This window comes from Alligator sinensis, unplaced genomic scaffold, assembly GCF_000455745.1.
Source record: "Alligator sinensis unplaced genomic scaffold, ASM45574v1 scaffold337_1, whole genome shotgun sequence".
Classification (NCBI taxonomy): Eukaryota; Metazoa; Chordata; order Crocodylia; family Alligatoridae; genus Alligator; species Alligator sinensis.
Genome location: NW_005841927.1, coordinates 1,286,030 through 1,310,390, shown reverse-complemented (window position 1 = coordinate 1,310,390; position 24,361 = coordinate 1,286,030). Strand labels below are relative to the sequence as shown.

The following is a 24,361-nucleotide window of genomic DNA, read 5'->3' as shown; positions in this document are numbered from 1 at the left end:
CCTGCATTACCTCGGCCTCTTTCCCGTTCCCTTTTCACAAAGTGGGTAGAGATGGAACTGGGGCTGGGCTGTTCAAAGTCCTTGGTTTCAGGATTGACGTGTTTAAGTCCCAGGGGATTTCTGTGGCAGCTTGGGCATCTGGGCTTTTGGAAACCCCCAGCTAAGATCACTTTATTTATAGCCAGCACACAACGTGTCTAAGAGTTGCCAAGCCGTTATAAAACTGACCAATTTTGTTACTAAAGCAGGAAGTCACTCCAAACCTGATAATGCTGCTGCTGCCCGAGCTTGTAAACGTCAGGTTCTGACCAAATGGAGTGTTTTTCCTCGAATTGCCTCACTGGTGAGCAAGGATTTGGATCTCATGAAATATTGAATAAGTGAATCAATATTAAAGATGCTTTGCACTGTGTGCTTACTGACTTGTAAAATTTTGCTCTTTAGCAGATTACATTTTTTGGTAACTTGCATAATTCCAGTGCTAAGCAGGCGGCATTTTCTTTTTTTGTATGTCTGAGCTGTTACCTAGACCACTTTGGATATAAGTCTATTCTTTTCCATTTCACTAGCATATCAAAGCGACTTTCTGCTTGGCTCCATCTTCTACAGCACGGCCTATGCTAAAATGATCACGCTGAAGGGAAAGTGCCCAGCATTTGGGGAAGTGGTAACAAAAGGAAGGGCTGGCCATTTCCTTTTAACCACCCCTTTCACTTCCCTCCAACAAGAGGTCGTGTGAAGAGGAAGGCTCTTTCTTCTCCTGTTTCAGCAGGGGTGTCCCCAGACCCTATCCTGCCCACAGTTGGATGCAATATCCCAGAGTCCTGTACCCAGGGAAGGGTGGAAGTAGATTTGTTCAGTGAATAAACAGTGTGACAGAGGCAGTGAAAATAAACCCTTTACTCTCTTCTGTGAGGCTGCTAACCCCTTCCAGCTCAGAAGCTCAGGGCTAAGCATGATCCTCAACCTCAGATGCCCTGTAGGTATAATTTTAATGTGCATTCATAAGGTGATAATTAGGTTTGTGGAAGTGTGTGAAGAATCTGAGCATTGTGGGTTGAAGCGGTTTCAGCATGAGGGTGCTGAATGAGAGTTTGGATGTGTTCGCAAAGCACAGTAGGGATCTCAGAGCAGCTGGTATCTTTGGAGAGGATGGGATGGTGTGTAGTGTAGTTGTGGGACTGGAGACCTGACTTCCATTTGTAGCTCTGTCCTGGAGTCCCTATCACCCCAGACAAGGTACTTCACTTTTCTTTTGTTTCCTTGAGGCCTGTACTGACATCACAGAAAGTGCCTTCATAGAAGAGGGTGGGGATGTTTGCATTGTGTCTACTTGTGGTATTCAGGGCTCCAGAGATTGCTGTCCCCCATTTTTATTACCAAACCCTTCCTCTCTTTCTCCCCAGGACCGAGACCATGCCCCATACGCCCTCCAGAACTGCTTCCCACATCTTGCCTCCTAGTTTAGACTGCATTTTCCTGCAGGTTTGGTGCGTCAGAGCTTTTCTCTTCTGCTGAACTTGTCAGAATTCCCAAAGGGAGGTGGCTGTAAACAGACCAAAATATTGAAAGGTTTTAAATGCGTTTATCTTGCTAGAACAATTGGTGGTACTTGTGCTGGCTTGTAACATGTCTGTGAGGGCTCTCAAGGAAAACACCCTGGAGCCCAAGGGTTTTGCAGACGATTGCTGAAGAGATGCTACGTGGTGCATTTCTTACAGCTAAATGATTTTTTTCCCCTTTCAAACTGCTGCTGACTCTAGACATGAAGCATCAGGCAGTCCCTTGCCATGATCGTGCATCCCTGTTGTATTCAGAAGCATTTTAAAATTATGGGGGGTACTGATTTCTTTTTTTCTCTCATAATGCTTTTTTTTCCTTTTTTTTTCTTACTCAAGCCACAGATGTATCGTAGGCAACCCTGGTATTCTCCTGACGAGGTGTCAAAACTCAGCTGAGATTTCTCTACAGCTGCTTCTGTGTGGGAGGGAGGACACCTCTTTGGGGCTATTTTAAAACATGTTTGTGAGACTGAAAAGTAATCAAGTTCTTCAGGGGTGATACATTTTTCCTGTTGTGGAAGTGATGCTCACTTATGGCCAAGCCTTGGTTTTCAGCGGCCTCCCCCTAAGGGAAGCAGGGGAACTGCTTTTTATCAAATATATTCTGGCAAATGGCAGCAGAAGCACAAAACAAACATTCACCTTCTGTTCCTGCCTGCGATTCTGTCTGTGCTGTTATGGAGCACTGAAGTGTTAGCGTTCGTCTTGCCAGCCGCCGGGGTGGGGAGCAGGGCCAGAACTCCTCCGCCGGCATGTCCCCACCTCGATTCCTTCCTCCCCAATGAGCTAGTTCTGCTGATAAGGGGGCCACGTAGAACTGCCCCATCACATCTTCCCAGTTTTCTCCCATGTGATATTCCTTCCCATTCAGTGATTGAGGGAGGAATTCCTTTTGGATCCTATGCCTAGAGATACACCGTTGGCTAGGCTGGATGGCATGTCTGCCTTCTTCAGCAGGGCACGGACTTGGAGACAAGATTCCAAACTTATTTAACCGCTGGTCTTTTATGGTAAATTTGTTCTTATACAGGCAGTCCTCGGACTTGTGACGCAATTGGTTCCTGAAAACGGCATCTTCAGTCAAAATGTTGTAATTTGGAACTGATTTTCCCATAGGAAACCATGTTATAAATGGGGGATTGGTTCCTGAATCAAGGCCCGATACCCAATTTTCACCAAAGATAACGCAGACTTTTGTACTCAATCAATTATAGATAAGTAATATAGCTACATACTGCATTTATATTGTAAATAGCAATCCTATTGATTTGGAAGGACTTCTTTGAGGTGACTTTGCGGGACTTTTTGAAGGACTCTTGGTTGGACTTCTTGAAGGGTTCTTGGCTGGAATCTTTTCAGGAGTCTCGGCTGCAGGTTTTTCTGGAGTCTTGTTGGCTTTCTTAAAGAAGGTGTCCAAGGAGGTTTGGAGAGATGTGCTCCAGGGAGACGGGTGGCGCAGCGAACTCGTTCGTCAGCGTCGCGTCAGATCAAGCATTGTAAAGTTGAAACTGATGTCAGAAAGTCAAAAGGGTGTCAATTTATAAATGTTGTAAGTGCCATTCGTTGAACCCGAAACTTGTTACTTAAGTAACATACTTAGAATTTGATGCTTCTGATCAACTGGCACCAAGACTCTTCTAATTTTCTGTGCATAATGAAAGGGCCACCAAAGTGGTTAGCAGGTTGGGGCACATGACTTCTGAGGAGAGGCTGAAGGAACTGGACTTATTCAATCTGAAGAAGAGAAGACCGAGAGGGGACTTAATAGCAGCCTTCAACTACAAGCAGGGGGGTTTGGAAGAGGATGGAGCTGGACTGTTCTTAGTGGTGGCTGATGACAGAACAAGGAGCAATGGGTTCAAGTTGCAGCAGGGGAAGTTTAGGTTAAATATTAGGAAAATCTTACTAGGATGATAGTAAAACAGCCTCTCTGGAACAGGCTCCCCAGAGAGGTGGTAGACTCTGTATCCTTGGAGGTTTTTAAGACCCGGCTAGACAAAGCCTTGGCTGAGATCTAGTTAGGGCTGGTCCTGCTTTGAGCAGCAGCTTGGACAAGATGTAACCTCCAGAGGTCCCTTCCAACCCTCACTTCCTATGATTCTGTAACTCATGTATACAAATGTAAATGAGTAAATTATGACTCTTGCAATTTGAAGCCCATTAGAGATCATTAGTCAGCTTTCCATCTTTACAGCGGGGCGAACACGCTGTAGAACATATCACCTACACTTGGTGATATCACTGAGAGCTAGTGCCTTGAAGTGATGAATCATGCTGCTAATGGTATGAGGAAGGATCTATCATGAATGATATAATCCCAGGTCACACTGCACTCTTATTTTTCTCTAACCTCAGTTTTCATTATTCCCCTTGATTTTCTTTCTCCATTTTATAAGGGGCCAGACTTGAGTGGGATCTGTGCGTGCCCATCATCTCTCAGGATCAGGCCCAAAGGATATTTATTTAGGAAAGATATTGGTCTGAAAATGACACTGTCTTATTAAACAGAGAAAAGAAACACCTGGCTAGAATTGGTAGAAGTATTTTCTTTTTTTTTAATTTGAGTTTTGGTTTGCATCTCCAGTAAGATTTGAGTAATTTAATCCCTGCCATCCTCGGTATCTCCAGGTTCCCATCTTTCATGTTTCTGAGCATAAACAAATGTTTATATAGCATATCTTGATCCTTGGAGTGAGAGAGCTGGGGGAAGATAAAGTTATGTACTGTGGTGTTTCACATGCACTTCTCACTATAACTGTGGTATAACAGACTTATTATTCTGCCCTCTCCCCGTATCTGTCATGGCCTCTTATTTTTCTGACAAAATGTTTTTAAATCCCGTTAGCTCTGCAGCATTTCTGTAGCTATGGGAGAGCAGACTGGCATCTCTTTCTGCTTGTGCATCAACCAAATTGTCAGTAACATTTTGATTGCAGGGTCTTTATTGCAGCGATAAGGTAAGAAGCTTGATTTTTCAGATATTTCATGGAGTGTGCAAGGCTGACAGTTAGAAAAATCCATCTTTTGACTTGTAACCTGAGCTAATTTGCTCAGAAATCACTGACAGCAAATAAATATGGAATCTCACAATACCATTATATAGTCACTTTTCACAGCCTAACAGTTCTTTAATATACTAATTTTAGTGTAAAAATAGCAATCCCTAACTAGATTTTTTGTCACTAACTGGGAATCTCATTTAGCATCTCAAATTGTCTTGTCAAGGCTGCTGCTGCTTTCAGCAGAAGCTGAATTTGTACTTCTTTGTGAGCCTCTGCAAGTTTCTCTGATGTGAATAAATGTGACAACTGTCACATTCAGGACCCAGGCAGGTCAAACGGTCTGAAAACCATGGATCTCACAGCAGCTCGGTATAAATGATGCAAGACGTTTAGAGTTCATCTCTGCGGACAGTTCTTGGTGTTGTTCCATGTTGGAGTGTTTTGGTGACGGAGTACACAGAGCGTGCACAGTAGATTGGGTCTGTGGACACTGTATCAACAATTCTTGGAAAATCAGTGGGTGCACAGATTCAATTCATGTACTTGGCTCGGGTGCCTGCGAGCTTCCTGCACTGTGCTGACAGTTTGTTTTGATGAGAGGATGTCATTGGCCCCAGCTGCTGGGAAACCAGGCTGTTTTGGATCCCTTAGCTGGACAGGGATTGCAACAGCTTGGGAAAAGCGAAGGGAAGGTGATGAAAATATATGGTGTAATGCATTCAAGAAGGTACCAAATAGATGGTTCCAGAAATGGAAGGCCTAACCCAAGGTGCTGGGAAAGCATTTCTCTCACACTTGCTACAATCGTAGACTCATAGAAAATGAGGGTTGAAGGGAGCTCAGGAGATCGCATCTAGTCCAGCCCCTGCTCCAAGCAGGACCAGCCCCAACTACATCTCAGCCAAGGCTTTGTCTAGCTGAGTCTTCAAAACCTCCAAGGATGGAGACTTCACAGTGTCTCAGAATAACTTACTATCCAGGTCTCATTTAGTCTTTGGTCTCTGTGAGACTGTCTTCCAAAGGATCAACTAGTGCCAATTCTGTGGGTGGTCTTTATGATGCAGACACACCTCTACTAAACTATTGCCACCTAAACTCCTTTTTATATGAACTTCTGCTATGGTCCTAGCAGTTTTAGCTTTTGGTCACCGTGAACTGGAGTTGCTGGGATCAGACGGGTTCTCTGGATACAAAAGGTTTCCTGTCCCATTATCGGTCCCTTGAACTATTCATTCTCCCTGTTGACTACACATTTTCCAAATAGCTGCATGCTTTGTTACCAGTGATTTAGTGAGGAGACAATAAAGCTGGCAAGTAAGCTACATAAGCCAATTAGAAGCAATGGGAGTTGATGTATATGTATTTAACACTGGGAAGGTAATTGGATGAAAATATTTAATAGCAGCATTCTTGGTGCAAGAAGAGAAATGTTAAACTCCGAGTGCATGCTCACTCAGTGGAGTATTTTTTGGCTCGTGTTTGTGCCTTTTTCCCTGTGATCACAAAATTGCAGAGCCCTGGAGTGTCATTTTATGCAATTAAAAAAAAAAAAATGTTCTCTGAATTTGCAGAATTATTCCCTTCAATTGCTGCATATCATATTATGCTTTTTGCTTCACGTCCTTTTTAAGGAGAAACCTATTCCCCTCCCCCCTGCAGCACTAATGAAGATGTTTCCGCTGTTCCCGGAATACTGTCACTTGCTAGCTGCTTCTGAGAGTAGCTTATTACCCAGATGAATATTATTTTTAAGGAAAGGCATTTTGAGTTTACACTGGCTTCTGCTGCTGCAGAAATCTGTAGCACCAAACTTATTTCCTGTCAGTGTGAAGCTGTGATTCAGGATATCCATCCAAGCATCAAAGTTGTTGGGTATTTGTTGGATGATTCATACTGGAGCTGACATTTATCCCTGTGTTTTTTCCCCTCCTCCCACCTGCCAAAGATTCATCCCTCCAGACAAACAGGGCACATCATTAGCCCTCCCACAGACACATACCTGTGTGTGGATCAGGGCTAGGGACGGTTGCTCCCTCATACTCAAAGGCAGCCTGTCTACACTTGGAGGCTTCTTCAGTTGACGGTAGGGTACAAAATGAAGTGCAGTAGCTATTCCACAATAGCTGTGTGTGTGGATGCCTAATTCTAGTGTAGCTTACTCCACGTTGTCGTTCCTGAATAACGCCATGGGGAGACAAGTTCTGAAATCCCTGAGTGCACACCGTAGCGGATCAGCTGCCCATGTTCATCTCGCCAGACATCTCTCCTCGTGTGGAGTGATGGAGGCCTCCTGAATCGGGAGGTAAGGCTGTTGCCTCCTGAACTCAGACCGTCCATGTTGCTCTGTGGGACCTTATCACTGGGATAGTCTGTCACCACTAAAACCACCTCCTTATTGTGGTTACCACAGCGAGGCATAGTTACTCATTTGTAGGAAAAAGCAATTTACTTTCAGCCCCACATCTCTGAATGCTCTTGAACAGGAGTCAGCAACCTACAGCCCGCTGGCTAAATCTAGCTCACTAAGCGAGTTTTTATTCAGCCCGCAAAGGTGGGACACCAACAGCAATCCAGTAGCAAGTGAATCGGCAGCTGGGTCACGGGAGGGGTGGCAGAAATTCGTCAGCAGGGGGAAAGTGGGGGTGGTAGCCGTGGCAGGTGGGACGTAAGTGGTGGCTCACCTCCAGACCAAGCCACGTTTTAGTTCAGCTTGCTGTCCCATGCAAGGTTGCTGATCCCTGCTCTTGAAGATTTCCCAGCATGGTATGTGCCCTGATTTCTGACACTGCTTAATCATCAGCGTGGTAGCAGTCTGCATAAGGCCAGTGCAGGGATCGCAGTGAATTCTTAATTTTAGTTGGGTGCTATTTCCCTTTTCACATATAAAGGTTATAACAAATTCCAAAGGGAAATGTGGTATGATAAAGGAAAGCAAGTGGGGAAAGAAAAAACCCATACATGCACTGAGAAAACTATACAGATTTGTCAAAGCACTGCGCTGACATCTTGAACTGGGCAAAGTGTTTTCAACAAAGCATTTGTTCACCAAGAAAGGCACTTTCAGGGCAGCCCAAACTATTTGTGAATTCAGCAAAGAGTTTTTCAGCTGAAACCAAATGAAAAGTATTTTTGGAAATGTCAAAATGGTTCATTTTGACATTTCTGAATTGAAACATTTTGGATTTATTTTTTCCAGGCATGATTCATAAGGCACTTAAGGGCCATTCACAGAATGGAGAGGGAGGAGGAGCTGTCCCTGTATTTTACAGCCTGTATTGGATAGGTCTGGTTCACAGCAGAGATCTGAACTGAAGTTTTCTCTCTCTCGGGGGACGAAAAGGACTTTTAGAGTATCCTGCAGCAAGTCTCTCACTCGCTCTTGTTGCAGTTGTCCCACTTTGTCTGAATAATTAAACATTCACTGGGACAAGGGCTGAACCCAGGCTAGCTGCCATCCTAAGTGAGCGGCCCAACTGCCTGTTACTGTTGCTTTCTTTTATGTGTACAAAATAGAACAGTTTCAACAGGACCACTTGGGAGAAACTGCCCCCCAAATTCCTCATACCCGAGAGAGATGCTTAAGAGATGGAAGTTGAAGTTCCTGTTCTGAATCATGGAGAGATGGGGGGTTTCAACTAGAATGTCCCATGTCCTGAGTGGGTCTCTGTGCACTGAAGTGTAGAGCATGAGGAGGCCCTGCCGCTACCATTTACCACCAACTCTAGCTCCTGGGAATGGCTCAAGTCGACTGGCAAATCTAGTCCTTTACTATTAAGTATCCTCTGCTTCACTTTTATTTTGGCTTGAATGACATTTTGGGAGGGAGCAGGGACTGATTTGCCAAAAAAATTAGAAACAATTCTTAGTTATGGATCAGCCTGAAATAACAACTTACAATTGGTTCAGCCACCAAACAAAAAATCAGTGATGTGTGTCGCCCCTCGTGCAGCGCAGTCTTCTTGAGTCTGAGTCAAAGCCCCCGTTGCCTCCAGGGTTCTTTGGATTAGACCCATAGCAATTTTGCATTACAGGGGTTTGTGCAAACATTGGATTTGCTCCACGTGGATTCGCATCCCTTGAATTTAGCTTGGAGTTTCAGAGTCATACAGACCTGAAACACTCAGCTTAGTAAGACTTTGGTCTAAGATGCAAAGTGCAGACACACACTGCAAAGAATGTGCATGTTTGAGACTTAAGAGTTTGACTCCAGCCCTTCAGATACTGAGGACAGCTGTGAAGCTTGGACTGCAGGGTTTTGGTTTGGGGCCATCTCTAAGAAGACCAGGCAAACTCCACATTATTGCAGCATAAAACCCATTAATCATCCCATGCTTCCTCCAGAGCTTTGTGAACCTTCCGATGACCCTGAACTGAATTTTGAGTTTAATGAAGCCTAAAGCCTGGAGAGTATCTTGGGATTTTTCAAGAACATTCTGAACAGGGAAAAAAGAGAAACAGCAAAAGCAGGCAGCAAAGAAGCAAATAAAAACCTATGAAGGAAGACATTCCTGTTCAAACATCATGGGCAGAGAGTAAGGCCCAGCATTTCTTCTCTAGATGGCTAGGAGATAGTAAGCAGAAAAACCACAGGATTGTATGCAGGTAAGAGGCCATGTGTTTTCAGCTACACTAATCTGTAGGCAGGGGTGTGCGTTTGGTGCTCACGACCATTGCTGTTGATCATGCTGGAGACGGAGCTCAGGAGCGGGGTGTAGAGCAGGAGCATCTGTGGGGGACGAGAGCACCGTGGAAGTGGTATAAATATAACCTCCCTGCTCTTCTTTCTCCCAGCCCGGGAAGCTGTCTTCAAACAGTGTAAGCTTCTATTTAAAAATATTTAAAGAAAATTTAAAAAATAGCCTCTGTATGAATGTTTTGTGCCTTATTCCGGACACTAATTATGCAGAAATAATTGTCTGATCTTCACAGATATCGAGCGTATGATTAAAAGGCAGCCAACTGAGAGTGGGTGTAGTTGGATTGCTGACTGACTCTTCTCTGTTATGGAAACGCTGGTAGCAGCTCCATAGCCAAGGCTGCCTTGAGATCTGCATTCAGTGCAGGGCTAAAGCCAAAAACACAGCTTCAACTCCACCCCTTTCAATAGCAAGCCAGAGCGCTGGCTTAATCTTAACACAGAATTTACAAAGCTGGATGCCAAATGTTGCACCATCATTTACCCCTCTGATCACCCTCTGCTGATTAACATATACCTTTCTCAGATGATTAGGCAAACTTCTCTTGTGACCATCGCTTGCAATCGGACCTGATCCCTAACTTGCACACGCAGATACAAAGCCGCATGGAGTCTGGTTTGGGAAAGCTATCCAAGCCTTACAGGTGTTATCCAAAGCATGTACCTGTAATTACCGAACTTCAGAGTTCAGGTTGGTCCTGGTGGGGGTTGCTGTGGAAAGGATAAGAACAATTGGTGAATGGACTGGTTTGTCTGGCCTCACTGCTTATTTCCATGCTTCGTACAGATTGTATTCAAGGACTAAACACTTTAACCACCCTAATGAGATCAGTGAATAAGTGTGTGGGAATCGTGTGGCAAGTTCCTTGGCAGTTGTAATTCTGGCTGGTTCTGGAACATCCACCCAGTCTGTGCCTTGCACATCTGGTTGTGGAGGTTCCTAGTCAAGGAAAATATTTAGGTAGGTGATGGAACAGAATAAAACTCCTAGCTCATGCTTTGCCCCATGCGCCCTTCCCTAGGATCTTGCTTGTGGTTTGGTTCTAGAGTGAAGCCGTGGAACGTGAGCTCTTTGGAGTACAGAGTCATCAACAGCAGGCAGTTATCATGCTGTGCTCATACTTTGCATCTGGTTGCAGCTTTTCTCCAGCGTGTCCAAAGGAACCAGGATTCGGCCTCTGAGTATGTGCCTCTTCTGGAATCTCCATCCTTGGACGTTTTCAGGAGCAGGTTGGACAGACCTATGGCTGAGATGATCTAGCCAGGGACAGTCCTGCCACGAGCGGGGGGCTGGACTAAGTGGCCCCCTGAGGTCCCTTCCAGCCTTACTTGCCTATGATCCTATGATCTTCTCAGCATGAATTGTTTCACTAGATGTTATACACTGTGCTAGAAAGATCCTGGATTTGCATGGGTGGAGCATGGTAGACTCCCAAGGGACTGATGGAAATCACTGGGCACAGATCTGTCTTGTTCAGATCTGGCTCTGGAGTGGAGCTCCAGCACGCATTATAGAAATTCCCAAAGGTGAATGCATCACTCCTGGTATCTTAATATGTATGGGCATTGGATATCACTCTCTTCCTTCTTTCTTCTGTCTGGCAAACGTGAAAATCAAAACCAGGTGAATGCTAGGCCCTTTGCAGAAACCTGGAACAAGTTTAGAACTTCATTTTATTCAATAAAGTTATAATTTTTCTATGTGGAAAATATCTTGTGACCTCTACTTTCTTTTCTACATTTGGCTTTTCCTTGTCTACTTGGAACGGATGAGTTGGGTAAGCTAGATAACAGCAGATTTCTTCTCCTATTTGTAATTTACTCCTTTTCATCCCTTTTTAAAAAAAAGGAACCCCTAAGAGATTACAAAACCCTCCTATGTCCTTCCCACCCACCCAGTTTTAACACCTAAGTCCTACATAAGGTTTGTTTTTTGTGTGGTGCTACTGAGATTTCTCATTGCCTTTTGTTGTTGTTTTTTCTCATCAACTGTTTGTCTAGATCAGTGTTAGACTTTGCTGTTTTTCATTGACTCCAGATGGTCTCATGTAGAATTGTTTGGGTTTTTTACAGCAATTCCCTCTGTAATTTCTCTAGGTATCTGCCACATTCCTCCTATTCTTTCATCTTGCTGAAACATGCTGCCTTTTGGGATGAGAAGAAAATCTCTCATCCCATTTAATACAGATTTAACCTAATCCCAAAGGACATCAACTTTCATATCCGGCTTGTCACTGATTTCAAGGTTATAGCTTCATGTATTTATAGCATTGCAGTAGGCACTTTTAATGTAAAGACTTACAACTTTTTCAGCTTAAAAAGCAAGTATTTTTTTAAATTTCCTTGGCTTGTTCTCACCTCTCTGGGGAAAAAATAGAAGTTTGAAGAAATTCCCTTGTGACTTGTTTTGAGTCATTTGTGTGAAAGTGTGTGGAGAGGGGGTTCTTAATAGAACGGTTCACACTTCTTATGATAGTTTGTTCTCAAAAATTATACTGTGCCATAGCACTGATTGTATGCAGTTCTTGATGCAAAGTAAGATTGCATTGGACTTGAAGGGAAAAGCTTTGGTTCAGGATATGAAGATGTTGCAGGTGAAAATATTATTACAGAGGCGCGGTTCATTTCCGTACCGATGTCAACGTGCACAGAGTACGGTTGCTTAGATTTACAAACGTGTCATTAAGAGCACCTACACCTATTTCCATTTTTAGGCCAAGTGCTTTATTTTTGAATGGATGATCCCATGAAGATTTAATTTCCCCTCGGGGGAGGAAAGAGCAAGGAAACTGCACGAATAGAGCATTCTGGCTGAAATGTTAGGTGCCCTGGAGTCAAAAAATTCCAAGCAGAGAGATCTGTAGCAGGCATGAGTTGCCCATAGCACCTGCACAGATCCTCAGAAGTTTGCACAACACACTACGGTTATAGCAAATAAGTCAAGGGTGAAGGAATTAAGACTTAAGTTTTACCCATAGCTGAGGGTGAAAGTTTTCCACTGGCTGCACAGGAGCAATGTCCATGCATGAGACATCTCCAATTAAACTCTAGTGCTAGTCTGAAAAGTCCCTTTGTCCTGACCAGCAGAATCCTGGTTGCTGGGAGGACTGACACTTTGAATGTCCCGACTCCTGTGCACGCACAGAGTTGTAACTACACTGTCATCAGTGCAGCATTTTGATTTTTGCATCTAATCATCAGAAAGCAGTTCCTTTCTTTAGCATTACTCCAGTCCATCCCTGAGGGGCTGCTCCTTTAGTTCATTTGTTGGAACTTCGCTGCGTAAGGAAACCTTGATAACTTGGACCTAATCAGCTACCTGTAAAACTCCTGCTTTTAGCCATAAAGAAGAGACTCCACTTCAAACTTCCCAAGTCTAACATTTCTGGGTCCGCCACCTCCCACTCAGCTGTTCAGCGAGGCGCGGTCTGGGGTCTGGGGCGAGGGGGAAGCTTTATTTCCATATCGGTGTTCAGCCCTTGCTGCTTCTGTTGTGTGTGCATAGGCCCTCTGCCAACACGTCGGGAAGGTTGAGTTCATGGCTTACCTGGCCTATAGTGTCGCTGAGGAGATGGGCAATCCTTAATCTCCCAAAGCAGATATTCCATCTGCTCTAAGAAGCACCTGTGTTATTCTCGGAGGGAGAAGTGTTGTCTAGCGTTATAAGCTTCCTCTTGCCTTCTTTTGCTGTCATAACGCATCTGCCGTTGCTGTTGCTGCTGCCGAAGAAATGTATGTGGAAGATAGAAGGGCATCTTCTTTCTGATTATTACAGCAAAGCCGGCCTCTCATTTTGCATTGCAAGATGAATTAGCAGTCTCTGCTCATTAACTGCTAGCTGTGTCTCTTGAAGTCCGTGGATAATTGTTTTAGATGGGATGCGTGTGTTCCTTGTAATAGGCCTGCTGAGGCCCCGTATGTTAAGCAATGCAGTTCCTCAGGGAGGCATGCAAAGAAGTAAAGAGTATATAATCACATTACCTTTAGCCAGGTTAATATTAATTTCAGGGACGGATGAGAGGCTTTTTGCTCCAATAATGTTTCTGTTGTCCCCTTCCTTTAACCTACTGAACCAGCATCTCCAGGTTTACTCATCACTTGCCGTCAAATAACCTACTTTGGAAACAATCATGTCAGTCTCCCTGGCATCCCAGCCCCGGCGCGCAGGCAGAGCAGAAAGCCTTTCTCCCAAAGGGCTATTTGAACCATTATTGCTTTCAATTTCTCACCGAGCTCTCCATCGCAGACCTGCACTCCTGCAATAAAACATCTTGACCACAAGAAACAGGTTGGACATGTACAAAGCACAAACTGCATTAAGGGGTTTGTTCCAAAGGTCCAGTCAAACCGGTTTGTCCTTTGGGAAGCTCTTGGGTAAAAAAACCCAAACAAACAACAATTTCAATTTGAGTTTCAAGAAAGTTACTTTTTAATGCTGCTGATGCTTTGCACGAGTCTGGTGCCTGTCAGCAGGGAACCGCTGAGCCCTGAAAGATGGGCTTTGCAGATGGGGAAACTGAGGCACAGAGGATTAACCTTTGGGATCAGCCACTAGGTATTAGACACTGTAGAGCTTTGCCTGGAAATAGATGTTTATCACGAGTTTTCTTTCCTGCCAAGTGGAAGGACAGTAACTATCTAAGGGACTTTCATTACAGCGGGCATTAATTTTTCTGTTGAGTGCCTTTCAGTTTTTCAGTGCACGATAAGAGTGCTTTCAAGTGGCTTTGGCCAGTTTGACCTCCTCCAGCTGTGGCTTACCTTGCCATATTAACCTCTCTAAATTAATTCAACTTTTTTTTTAACCTCTTTCCCACCTCCCCCTCGTCCTCTGCTTGTCCACAGAGAGACTGCAGACTGTTCAGGCTGAATGCGAGAGACTTACAACTTTGAAGGAAATTGATATTTGAACAGCATGACCAGTTTCTAATACCAAGAAAGAAAACTATTTCCTCCCCAGCTGGAGAGCTCCATGTCTAAAATTTGATCTTAACAGCCTAAAAGCCAACACTTCATGGTGCAGTTCTGTATTTGATGCCAGATGTACCTAGGGACTGTGCTGTACATAGGCTGACACACATTGTGCAGGTGGAACGGTGTGATTCATTAGCCCTTCCTCTGAATTCAGAGGATTAACTCATGTTGACAGAGAAAACCAGATTGAGATGTCTTGTGGCCAGATGTTTGGGCAGATCTTGCTAACACAGTTGTTAGTATTCTTCTGGTTCGAATGGGAAATGAAGTATCCTCATTTGAGAAACACTTTTCTCCAAGTTCTGCCATTTTTAGCCAGATGTACAATATGGCTCGCCATACCCAAGCCAGGGACAGAAGACTCTGCACCCTCATGTCCCCCAAAGGCTGTCTCCAAGGAATCATCAGCACTTTGATCATTTTTCCCTTTGGGCTAAAAAGGAAGCAATTAGTCCAATAAGCATATGCTTATCTCTTGGCATGTTTGGGGTGTCCATACTTCGTGTGGGTGGCCACTCCTGGATTGCCTTGAGCATGTTGAAGTTTATGGGTGCTTGTTCAAGCTGGCAGACGTTTGTCTGGGAGTTGGAAGACATCTCGTATGTGCTGATGACAAAGGTTTGAATGACTGGCTGTATGCTTCCCTTCCTCGTGTAATATGTCGGATAGCTTGGGGCTTCTATATTTGGGCCTACACACACAAAGTAGAGAATGGAGGACAAATATGGAGGAGACAGAAACATGTCCTGTAACTCAAGTGCTGACGCATGCATGCAGTGGTTTATTTGGAAAGCAGAGACAAACGAGGGTTCTCAAAAGCAAATAGATTTTGTCCCGTTCTGCAAGAGAATGTGCTGATAAGAAAAGAAATTGATCTTTTCTAATTCTTAGCCTGATTTTTTTTGTGTCTTTTATCTCTTTCTAGTGCTGTTTGGTTGCTCGCACGTAGTTTTAGTTGGCATTACCTTAAACAAAAGGGGGAGCAAATGTATACGGTGTTAAGCTTTCAGGTTCACAGACAACCTCAACAGGAAAGATACAGAAGTAAAGTATTAACAGAAAAATGTTGTCGTTGGGATTGCAGGGTTCATTGGGGTAGATAACATTGCTTCACAACCCCAGATGGTCTGGTTTATAGGCAGCTGAAATACGAAGTTGCACAAGGACAGTAATGAGGACTTAATTCAGAATTTCCATTTCCTCATGAAAAGGTCTATAAAGCTTTTGTTACATTAACTTAGTTTTTCTGTTTAATTTAATTTAGTTCAAGTTAATGCAACTGATTTGTTGAATGATCGCTAGTCCTTTTATTTGAGAGAGCTGGCAATAGTATAAAAATCATTAGCAGCTGGTTGATCTCATTTATTTTCCTTCTTCTCACTCCTCTAGAATGGATTATATCACTGAACAGTGGCTTAGACATTTTTTCCATGCTAGATTATAATTAAGAAAGGAAAAGTCAACACTGAAACAATGGTTGCTTTGGTCTGTCAGGAAAGGTTCAAGCTGAAAGTTTAGCAGTATTTTATTTTAGCCAAAATATGCCAACACACGGGGAGCACAAATAGCTAACCTGCCAAGCTCGGAGGTGCTTGGGAAGAGGAGCAAAGAACCAGCCAGTTCATGTGACTGGAAAATAAATTGAGGACATAATAAATGAAGATGGGGAAATTGCTAGAGCTGCGGATCAAACTTTGGGAGCAGGCCAGCGCAGAAACTATTGTTTGATCAGAGCTGTGCCCGAGAGTGCTGGGAACCTCCTGTGTATTATTGACTCTTTTTTAATAGCATTGCTGCCATCCGGATTGAGAAGAGCAGCTTGAAAGTTCTTTGGTTTAAAAAAAAAAAAAAAAAAGCAGCAGGTTCTGGGATACCAGACCTGTTTTGTGAATTTGTACCAGTTTCAAGAAATGATTCATTTAACTCTGCAAACCCTTTTCCCCCTCCCCACAAAACTCTTTCATCCTAGTGTCCGCATGGTTTCTAGCAGCCATCTACAAAACTACCTGCACAGTTGAGGGGCCTTTTAATTTTTGGTGCTAATGAGAAATAGGTTTGGTCACTGAGTTTCCTTCCTCAGCCCCAGAGATTGGCCTTCGGCTCAAAGTTTGGTCCCCCGCTGTGATGCAGTTTGGGAAGCCCGCACCGCTGCTGCACTTGTTCTCCTGTGAGTAAGTAGAGTTGCCACTAAATCAGGGGCTTGTGTAAAATATTCCACTGCTGCCTCCACCGCTGACCAGCTGGTGATCCCGGACAGTCATTTCACCTCTTGTGGCCTTGGTTTTTCTGCCTGTGAAATGGGAATTACAACAGAAGTCTCTTTTTGTAAAGAGCTTTTGGATCTAGGGAGAAGACATGCTAGATAGGAGCTGCTGATGTATTATTAAACATACTTTTAAGCTCTTTTGAAGGACAGGGCCTTGGTGCAGGGGGAGATTTCTGTTATCAGAGCGTCAAGAATATGTACTGGTATTAGTTTATTAATTCCCAATCAGATCGTGGAGCTGTAAGCGATAAGGTTTTGCAGAGAGCTCAGGCAACTGGTTCTGTATGACAGAGCCTTCTTTCATTTGAAAACAAACAAGGATCTGGTTTAGATTAATTCAGGGAGTGAGAACAGCTCTCTTGCAGTCTTATATTAGGGCAGAACAAAAAAAAAGGGGCTCTTCTTGAGCAGTAACTTAATTTGGCAGTATCTGAGGTTGCTTGCTATGATGCTGTCTTGCCCCTTTACAAGTAGGTGAGATCAGGGCACACAAGAGCCAAGTGAGTAGTCTACAGTCTTGAACAGACCCAGATTTGGATGTCAGGGGAGAGGGGGTTCCTGGCTGCAAGTCCCATGCTGTCTCGGCCCCTAAACCATTCCATGCATGAAGCTCACAGCATTTGTTTGCAAGCAGATTTTTCCAAAGCGCTGTGTAGTGAGTGATGTGGAATTGCCCAAGGCCTAGTGATCCTCACAGTTTATTTTGTTGCCAAGATAAATCGCGAATTGTGTAAAACCATCTGTGAAGACCTTCTGTAATGTGCTACCACCTGGAAGCCATTTCATGATGTGATCGTAGGCAGCAAGCAAAGGATTCGCCAGAGTTGCTGGACAAAAGGCCAGAAGTTCAGCCTGGTCTCCGGGCAGTATTTACAAGCAAGAAGCCAAATGAGGGACGGCTTCTTGCCTAGCTTTTATTTTAACAAGGCCTTGATTTTTAATCAAATCCCACTGAATCTTTTGAAGCCTCCGGTGGTTGCTTCCCTGGAAGAAAGGACCTCAGTGTTTGCAGTCCTTGTTCTGCCCTTTGCAGTGTGGCAGCACCCCCACAGGTAAAGAGAAATCTCATGTAGTGGCTGCATTGTTCTGTGCCTTGACACTTAGCAAATTCCTTGTGTTCCTCTGCAGTCGCATCCTGGGTTTTATTCCAAACAAGATTTCAGCACTAATTTTTGTTTTGACAAATATGATTTGACATAAGAATAGTGGGAGTCAAGACCTTTCATTTTTGATCTGGGTTTACATTCCCATGATCTGAATTCCTTCCCCCTTTCTCTCTTTCCTTTCAGTCGTAAACTCAGTTATTAAAGTTAGCAAGAAGCTATTTGAAAACTCGCTGCTCTGTAGCATTTAAGTAGTCCCGCTATATGCAAGATTAAGTATGATAGCTTTTTAATGGCTTGTGCTGTTCACTTGGAGCATTGACACGATGGATTACTATACAGTTTTTTGAAAACCCGTCTTGCTGAAAACGAAAGGTTCGGATCCTGTTCAGTGAGAAACTCCAGGCGGGAGTGTTGAGTAGGTGACTGAGCCAGGACTCCTGGGTTCTGTTCCCAGTGACGTGACACCGCTTGCTTCATCTCTCTGCTGATTCATTTTTAGAAAGGCTGCAGCACTTGCCCGCTGTCCGTGGATGCAGTGAAGGCCAATTCACCACACCAAGGGGCCTGTGTACTCAAGTCGCCAGTATACTGATGGTACCCAGCATGGCACATCTTTCACAGCAGATGGGGGAAGGCAGGCACATGTCACAATGCCTGGAAGAGAGAACCAGATGGATGAGGAACACCTGGCTCAAGCTAAGCCCAGATAAATGGTGCTGACTGAGAAGGGAAGGTACTTTGTGGAGCTGGTGAGGACCCTGCCCCTGTTCACTGCTGAGGGCAGCTGCACTCCCTCCACCATGTCAGAGGCAATAAGCCATCTCAGGGTCACACTAAACTCATCACTAACCCTTACACACAACTAGCACTGCCAGTGAGAACCAGACCGTGTCTGTTCCTGTCTGGGAAGGATCTGCTGACTGTGATGCATGTATCCTTCCTCCAGCCAGGTGAAGGTGACAGTAGCTATGAAGAGCAAAGCTAAGGCCTTGTGAAGCAGAGGTGAGGTTGGGTAAGGTCATTCTCGGGGGCAAGTCTAGGGCTATAAATGCATCATACCGGAAGAGCACACACCAACTGCTGAAACTTCCTCAGCCTGACGAAGGGTTTTTGAACCTGAAAGTTTGCTTAATAACTATTCTCCAACTATTTGGGTTGGTCTAATAAAAGATACCAAATTCACCCAAGGAACCTTGTCTGCCTCAGACTGGAAAGGAACCCAAGTCTGATCTTGAGGAAAATACATGATGGTCTGTGGGGAGGCAGGACTGCAGAAGAACCTTTTTGCATCCCCAAGTGAACAGGCATCTTCTTCAAGTCCCTTAGATGTTGGCAGCCAGCCCAGAAGTGTGGGATGCCTTTTTGGGAATTTCCTTATGCTATACGAGTACCTCTAGGAGCCCCCCTGTAGTCAGCTGTGGTCCTTTCAGCTATACCCCTGATGAAAATGTCATGGATAGATGGATAGGTGAATCTGTCTCGAAGGACCATTACCTGCAAGTCCCTCCCTGAGGTCGCAGGCCTGGCCTTTGTTGTCATTTGCTCTGATCACCTTCATGGGAGCTAGCAGCTGCTTTAGGGGTGCATCTTTTCTGTTGGAACTGGTCCACTTTGTACAAATATTAATTATTTATTAAACCAGACAGAGAGGCTGACTATATATACACCCCATTGGTCAGAGCATTCACTTGGGAGTAGAGAGACCCTGGCAGGGATAGGCTTCTCTGTATGATCTAGACTCAGAATTCTGTCCAAGACCCCAGAAACCTTTTGGAAGAAAACTTAATCATAACTGATATGTCTCTGTGCAATATATAATCAAGGGAGTGGAAGCTTTTGACTAAAGACCATTTTGAGGAGTTTTTGCCTGGTTCTGAGGCCAGGTGGGCCAGTCAGCACCTGTAGGATTACACTGGAAAAGCAAAAGGGTTTCAAAGAGGGATTAACACTAATGGTTCAGTCTCTGTGCTGGGTCCACATAGATAACTGCGAGATTTCCTACATTAGTATCTCAGCTTTCAGGGACCCTGTAAAGTGAGGGGTCTGTTCCCTGTAGGGCTGCTTTTTTGCACTCCAAGTTAGCTGAAACCTTCTGGGGATGAGAAGATCTGCTTTGTGAGCACATGATCCACTCCACAGTGTCTCTGTGGGAATAACCCAGTGTCTTGTGCTCTTGTCCTTTGCTTAGCAGGGTTCACACATCAGAGTACCTACCCGTGCCCCTGAACTTGTCCTTGCTGCAGAGAATGAGCCAGCCTATCCCCGTGATGCAAGTGGCTTTCTGAAAGCACTCTGGGCTGTACTCAAAGGCACTGCTTGGGAGCCAGGAAGTTATTTGCCTGAGTTATGGGTGATGCCTTCATGGTTTGATCTGATCAGACAGGCCCAAAGTGAGGGATGGCAGTGTGTTTGATTTTTTTGAGACCAGTTACAACACAATAGGCTGTCTGGAGCTGTCGTGGTGCCAAGGGAACCTGCTCACAATGCATTCTGTGATCTCTTAAACTCCCCAGGGGTCTCTGCTTTTCTCCTTCCTGCATATTTTCTCTCTCTCTCTTTCTCTCTCTCTCTCTTGCTCACTTTTTCCTCCTCCTTCTCTTTCTCCTTCCTTGCTGAGTTTTGTCCCCTCTCATGCTCTTGCTTGCACATAACTGCTGGGAAGCCCCAAAGAGAAATCCACCTGGCATTCATACATTTTTTCTTGCTGATGTCTGAATATAGGATGTCAGAGGTAAGTGCTCTGCTTGGCCACCCTGTCTCATCAAACTGAAGGCTGCTGGTTTTGGCTCCAGATAATAGGCCTGCTGCCTTCTGAAGACATGCAGCTTCTGGATGTGATGCCCTTGCTACCTGCAGCTCCCACAGAGACTACAAGAGAGCTACATCTGAGATATTGTCTCCATTGCTTGGAAAAGAGATTCTTTTATTGGACAAGGGAAAGAATTTTTGCCCAAAGTGCTCCACTTTTAAGAACATTAACTCTGCCCTTGAGGCCCTGTGTAAGTGGGGCACCCAGTCAGCATGCGTGAGCGCTGTCTGAACATATCCTAGCACCGTGTAGGTTGTGATAGCACCTTGTGACTCCTGGCTAGGCCCTGATTATAAACCGAAGCAGGTGCAGATCAGCCTGCGTTCACTCCAGATGAATTTCACGCATGACTCTTGGGCTTAAAAAAGCTGCAGCGACTGAGCTTGTAAACTCTTATTACTCTGCTAGGAGCTCAAACCGGAGGCTGGAGGGCGAGGCCTACCCACTTTTGTTTAAATTGGTGGGTTGTATTTGCAAATGATGGGCCGCTAACAGGAGGTTGGCAGATGCCGTCACGGTTGCGATTGTTGCCATAGCTATGCTTAGTCCCTGGGTGGCACTTTATATCTTCAAAGCACTTTTCAAGCTCTAATTAGCCCTAGCACTCCTGGCAGGTGGTGGCATGCCCATTCTATACATTCCCGCTGCCCCGGGGGCCTCTCCTTGAACTGTACGTTGTGAATAATGCTACATTGTCTGCCGCTTGCTTTCCCGTTCACCGCTGAGACCCCAAACAAGCATGGCCACAGCCACGTAGCGATGGCAGAAGCGTGTGGCGGTACCAGGCAATCCCAGCTGCTACTTCTGTGTTCTCTTTATACTTCTCTTGGGTGAATGGAGCCTGTTTTTCTTCTTCTTCTCATTTTCCCCCTTAATTATCATCATTCATCCTGTGGTGAGGACCACACATCTGTTGCTGATTGGCCTAAGTCCATGGGTTCATCTTTAAGATAATCAATGCAAATCTCTGTGTTGGCCTAGAAATGAACCAGCGGCTGCACTGCTCACTTATTCCTTGGTCCCGTTATGTTCAGATGTTGTTATCCTCCCCTGTCAGGAGCAACATGAATTGCTCATGGGGTTCCCACAGCCCCCTCATCTGTGCTTACCGAGGAATTGAATGCTGTCATTATGTGGCAGATCTATTTACTTGTCAGTGCCTTTGGATGTGCAGTTTGACATGCGTCTTCAAAGTAGTCCCCATCTGGCCAATGACCAGGCACTAAACCTCCTAGCGAGCCCTTGGCAACCTGCTTTATCTTATAAACCATCATGTGGCTCTTGGCAGCCTCAGGAGAGAGGCCAGCCATGGAAAGCGGGGGGAACGCAGCCTCCGAGCTCCTCCCATTCACCCCCTGACAGCGCAAGGATGGTCTTTGCCGTATTGCTTGCCAGGGCTCTGCTTCGTCCTGGTGTCTTCAGAGATGGGGCCTCCCGTCATCTTCACAAAGTCTCTGATCTCGGTAGACAGACTGACCAGCTGTAGAGGCTCAATTCCACACTTGCCTCTAGCCATTGTCCCCCCCGGCTGGCTGTGGGGCATAGTCCCCCTGGGAAGGGCGGGAGCTTTGCCATCTCGCTGTACAGCCGTCACCTTGTTTCCAGAGCTGTCCGTTCAGCACCTTTCACAACCGTCGTGTTAATGACTGTTGAGATTCATTAGCACAGAGCTAGCGAGAGCGGACGGGGGAGTTAAGAACAGAGCAGCCTTGTTGTCTTCCTGGATGTCTCCATTCTTCTCCCATACAAAGGAATAAATGCACTTGAGGCTTAGGGCTGGGTGGTACAAGGTTTGCTTAGAAGCAGGGAGCCAGAGACTTGAATGGTTGTATTACTGCTGTAGGCTACTTCTCGGGGCTTGTTGTTTGTTTTCTGTCCAAAGGAGCTGGAAGCAGAGGCCCTGCTACTTACAGCCACAAAAGTTGCCATGGCGTCTTTAGCGAGCTAAGTATTTGCTCAAGGATCCTGGCTGGAGTCCTCCCTAGCTAGAGCTTTTGCCTGCCCCTTGTTTCACTTGGAAGCCGTGTTCTTCGTTCCTGTCCGAAGTTTCGTGCACGCGACGTTGCTGCACGGCGTGGAGGCACGGTCACGTTTCACCCCTGCTGCTGGCTGCATTTCTGTGGTGGATCAGGAATTTTGTCAAAAAGCTGGAGTTACGTTTTCAGCTCTTGGTCGCTAAATGGACCATTGCAAGGACCTGAATGCGGTGGCTGGTCACTGCCTATGCCTACGGCACATGTATAATAGAAAATGAATGTTTCCCAGTCAGCAGCAGTTTTGGACACTGTAAGCTTTCACCCGCTGCTGGTTTAAACCATAGTCCATGGCCATCTGTGGGGATGGCTCAAAGTCTGCTAGCTTCTCTCTCCAGCACAAGACCCCAACACATCATGCCTTTTCTCTGCTTAGAAGTGGGACAAGCTCTTGCATGAAACAGTTTTTGGGTGAGGGTGGAAGGCAAGTTGCTTGAATACCTCCTTTCCATACTCGTAGCTGGTGCTGTAGCAGTAGTTCATCTTTGCTGGACCCTGATCTCAACTTAAATAAAAGCCCCATGGCTCAGCCCTCAATGAGCTAGTCAGTGTGAGTAATAATCTGTGTTGAGGAGGGAATTTCTTGCTGTAAAACTGATAGTTCCCATGTCTGTTTTTCCTGAAGGGTTTCTTCTGGGGATTCTTTTGTTTTTTAGTTATACATCCCATAACAAAGAGAGGGTAAAACCAGTAATTTAAAGAGGGGAGTGACAGCAAGTATAAAAAGATTGACAGGATAGGATTTTGATTTCTTTTCCTGTTGGAGCTAGCTACTTCTCTCAGATTGCATGTGTACTTCTGGAAGAGTAAATGTTTAACTGTCTTGCAGGGTCTCACGCTGCATCAGCCAAGTTTCACCTTTGGAAGTGCGCTAGTATATTATAACAAAAGAGCAGGTGTGTCTGGAAAACTACCTTCTTCATGTCCTCTCCATTCAGCCATGTGTCCTAAGTCCCGTAGGTCTGACTGCTGATGAAGATTCCCTTGTTGCTTATAGCGGCAAATAACTACATGGTCAGAGCAGCAGGATATGGGACCTTTCCTGAAGTTTTCTGAGGCCCCTGTGTACGGCAGAGCCATAACTGGAGTCCTGGACAGGCATAGATTTGTTGCATACGGAAACTCGTTTGATCATTGCTTTGAGACTACTACAATTTCCTTGGTGCCTATCATTTAATTTTTTTTGCAATGAGCTTTGTTAGGTGGCTTCAAAGCTGGCACAGAAGAAAGGAAACATCCAAAAGATGATTGTTCAGAACATGCAGCCCTGTGGCTCTTGAGATAGCCCAGCATTTAAGGAATATTTAAAACAGTAGCTTCCTATGGTACAAAGGACAAACCATCAATGAAGCACACCCTCTGTTGTGTAAAATACAGGGGAGGAAAGCAGAGCATCTCTGAATCATCTTGCCAGAAAGAGCTGAGCATGTTTCTAATCCCCCGATGCACTTCATGTGTTTAAAGCCCTCGCTTGCTGAAAATGTAAAAGGCTTCGTAAATTCTGACGATATTTTCTTTTCAGTTAATCATCCCAGGGAACGGAGTTTATTGTCTCTGTCCTCAATTCCTGTGAGCAGATCCAACTTTTCTCTAATGGTCTCTTTGCAGATTATGAAAGGCTGTGTGGACTATAGCTGCAAATTAAAACAAACCCATTTATGTGTTTCTCTCAGAATATCACAGTAATAGGCTCTGCCTTGGGCAATGTTGGGGGGGGTTTTCATAGTGTTTTTTCCCCCCTTGAAGTGTTTTGCCAACATCCATGTTGTTCAGTGCTGGTGCATTTCTCCCCCCTAATAAGAAAGCGCATAAAAATCGCATCATCGTTAATATTGAAGAATCATTAGAGTTGATAAAAACCACTCTGACTGAGCTGATGTTGTTTTTCATGGTTGCTGCATTTTGTAAACATG

At 44.9% G+C, this 24,361-nt stretch overlaps 1 protein-coding gene across 2 annotated transcripts in view; it reads left to right on the top strand.

The window, feature by feature from the left end:
- MAN1C1 (mannosidase alpha class 1C member 1) overlaps positions 1–24,361 on the top strand; it is a 69,633-nt gene that overhangs the window by 20,883 nt on the left and 24,389 nt on the right. The gene's annotated exons all lie outside the window — the stretch shown is intronic.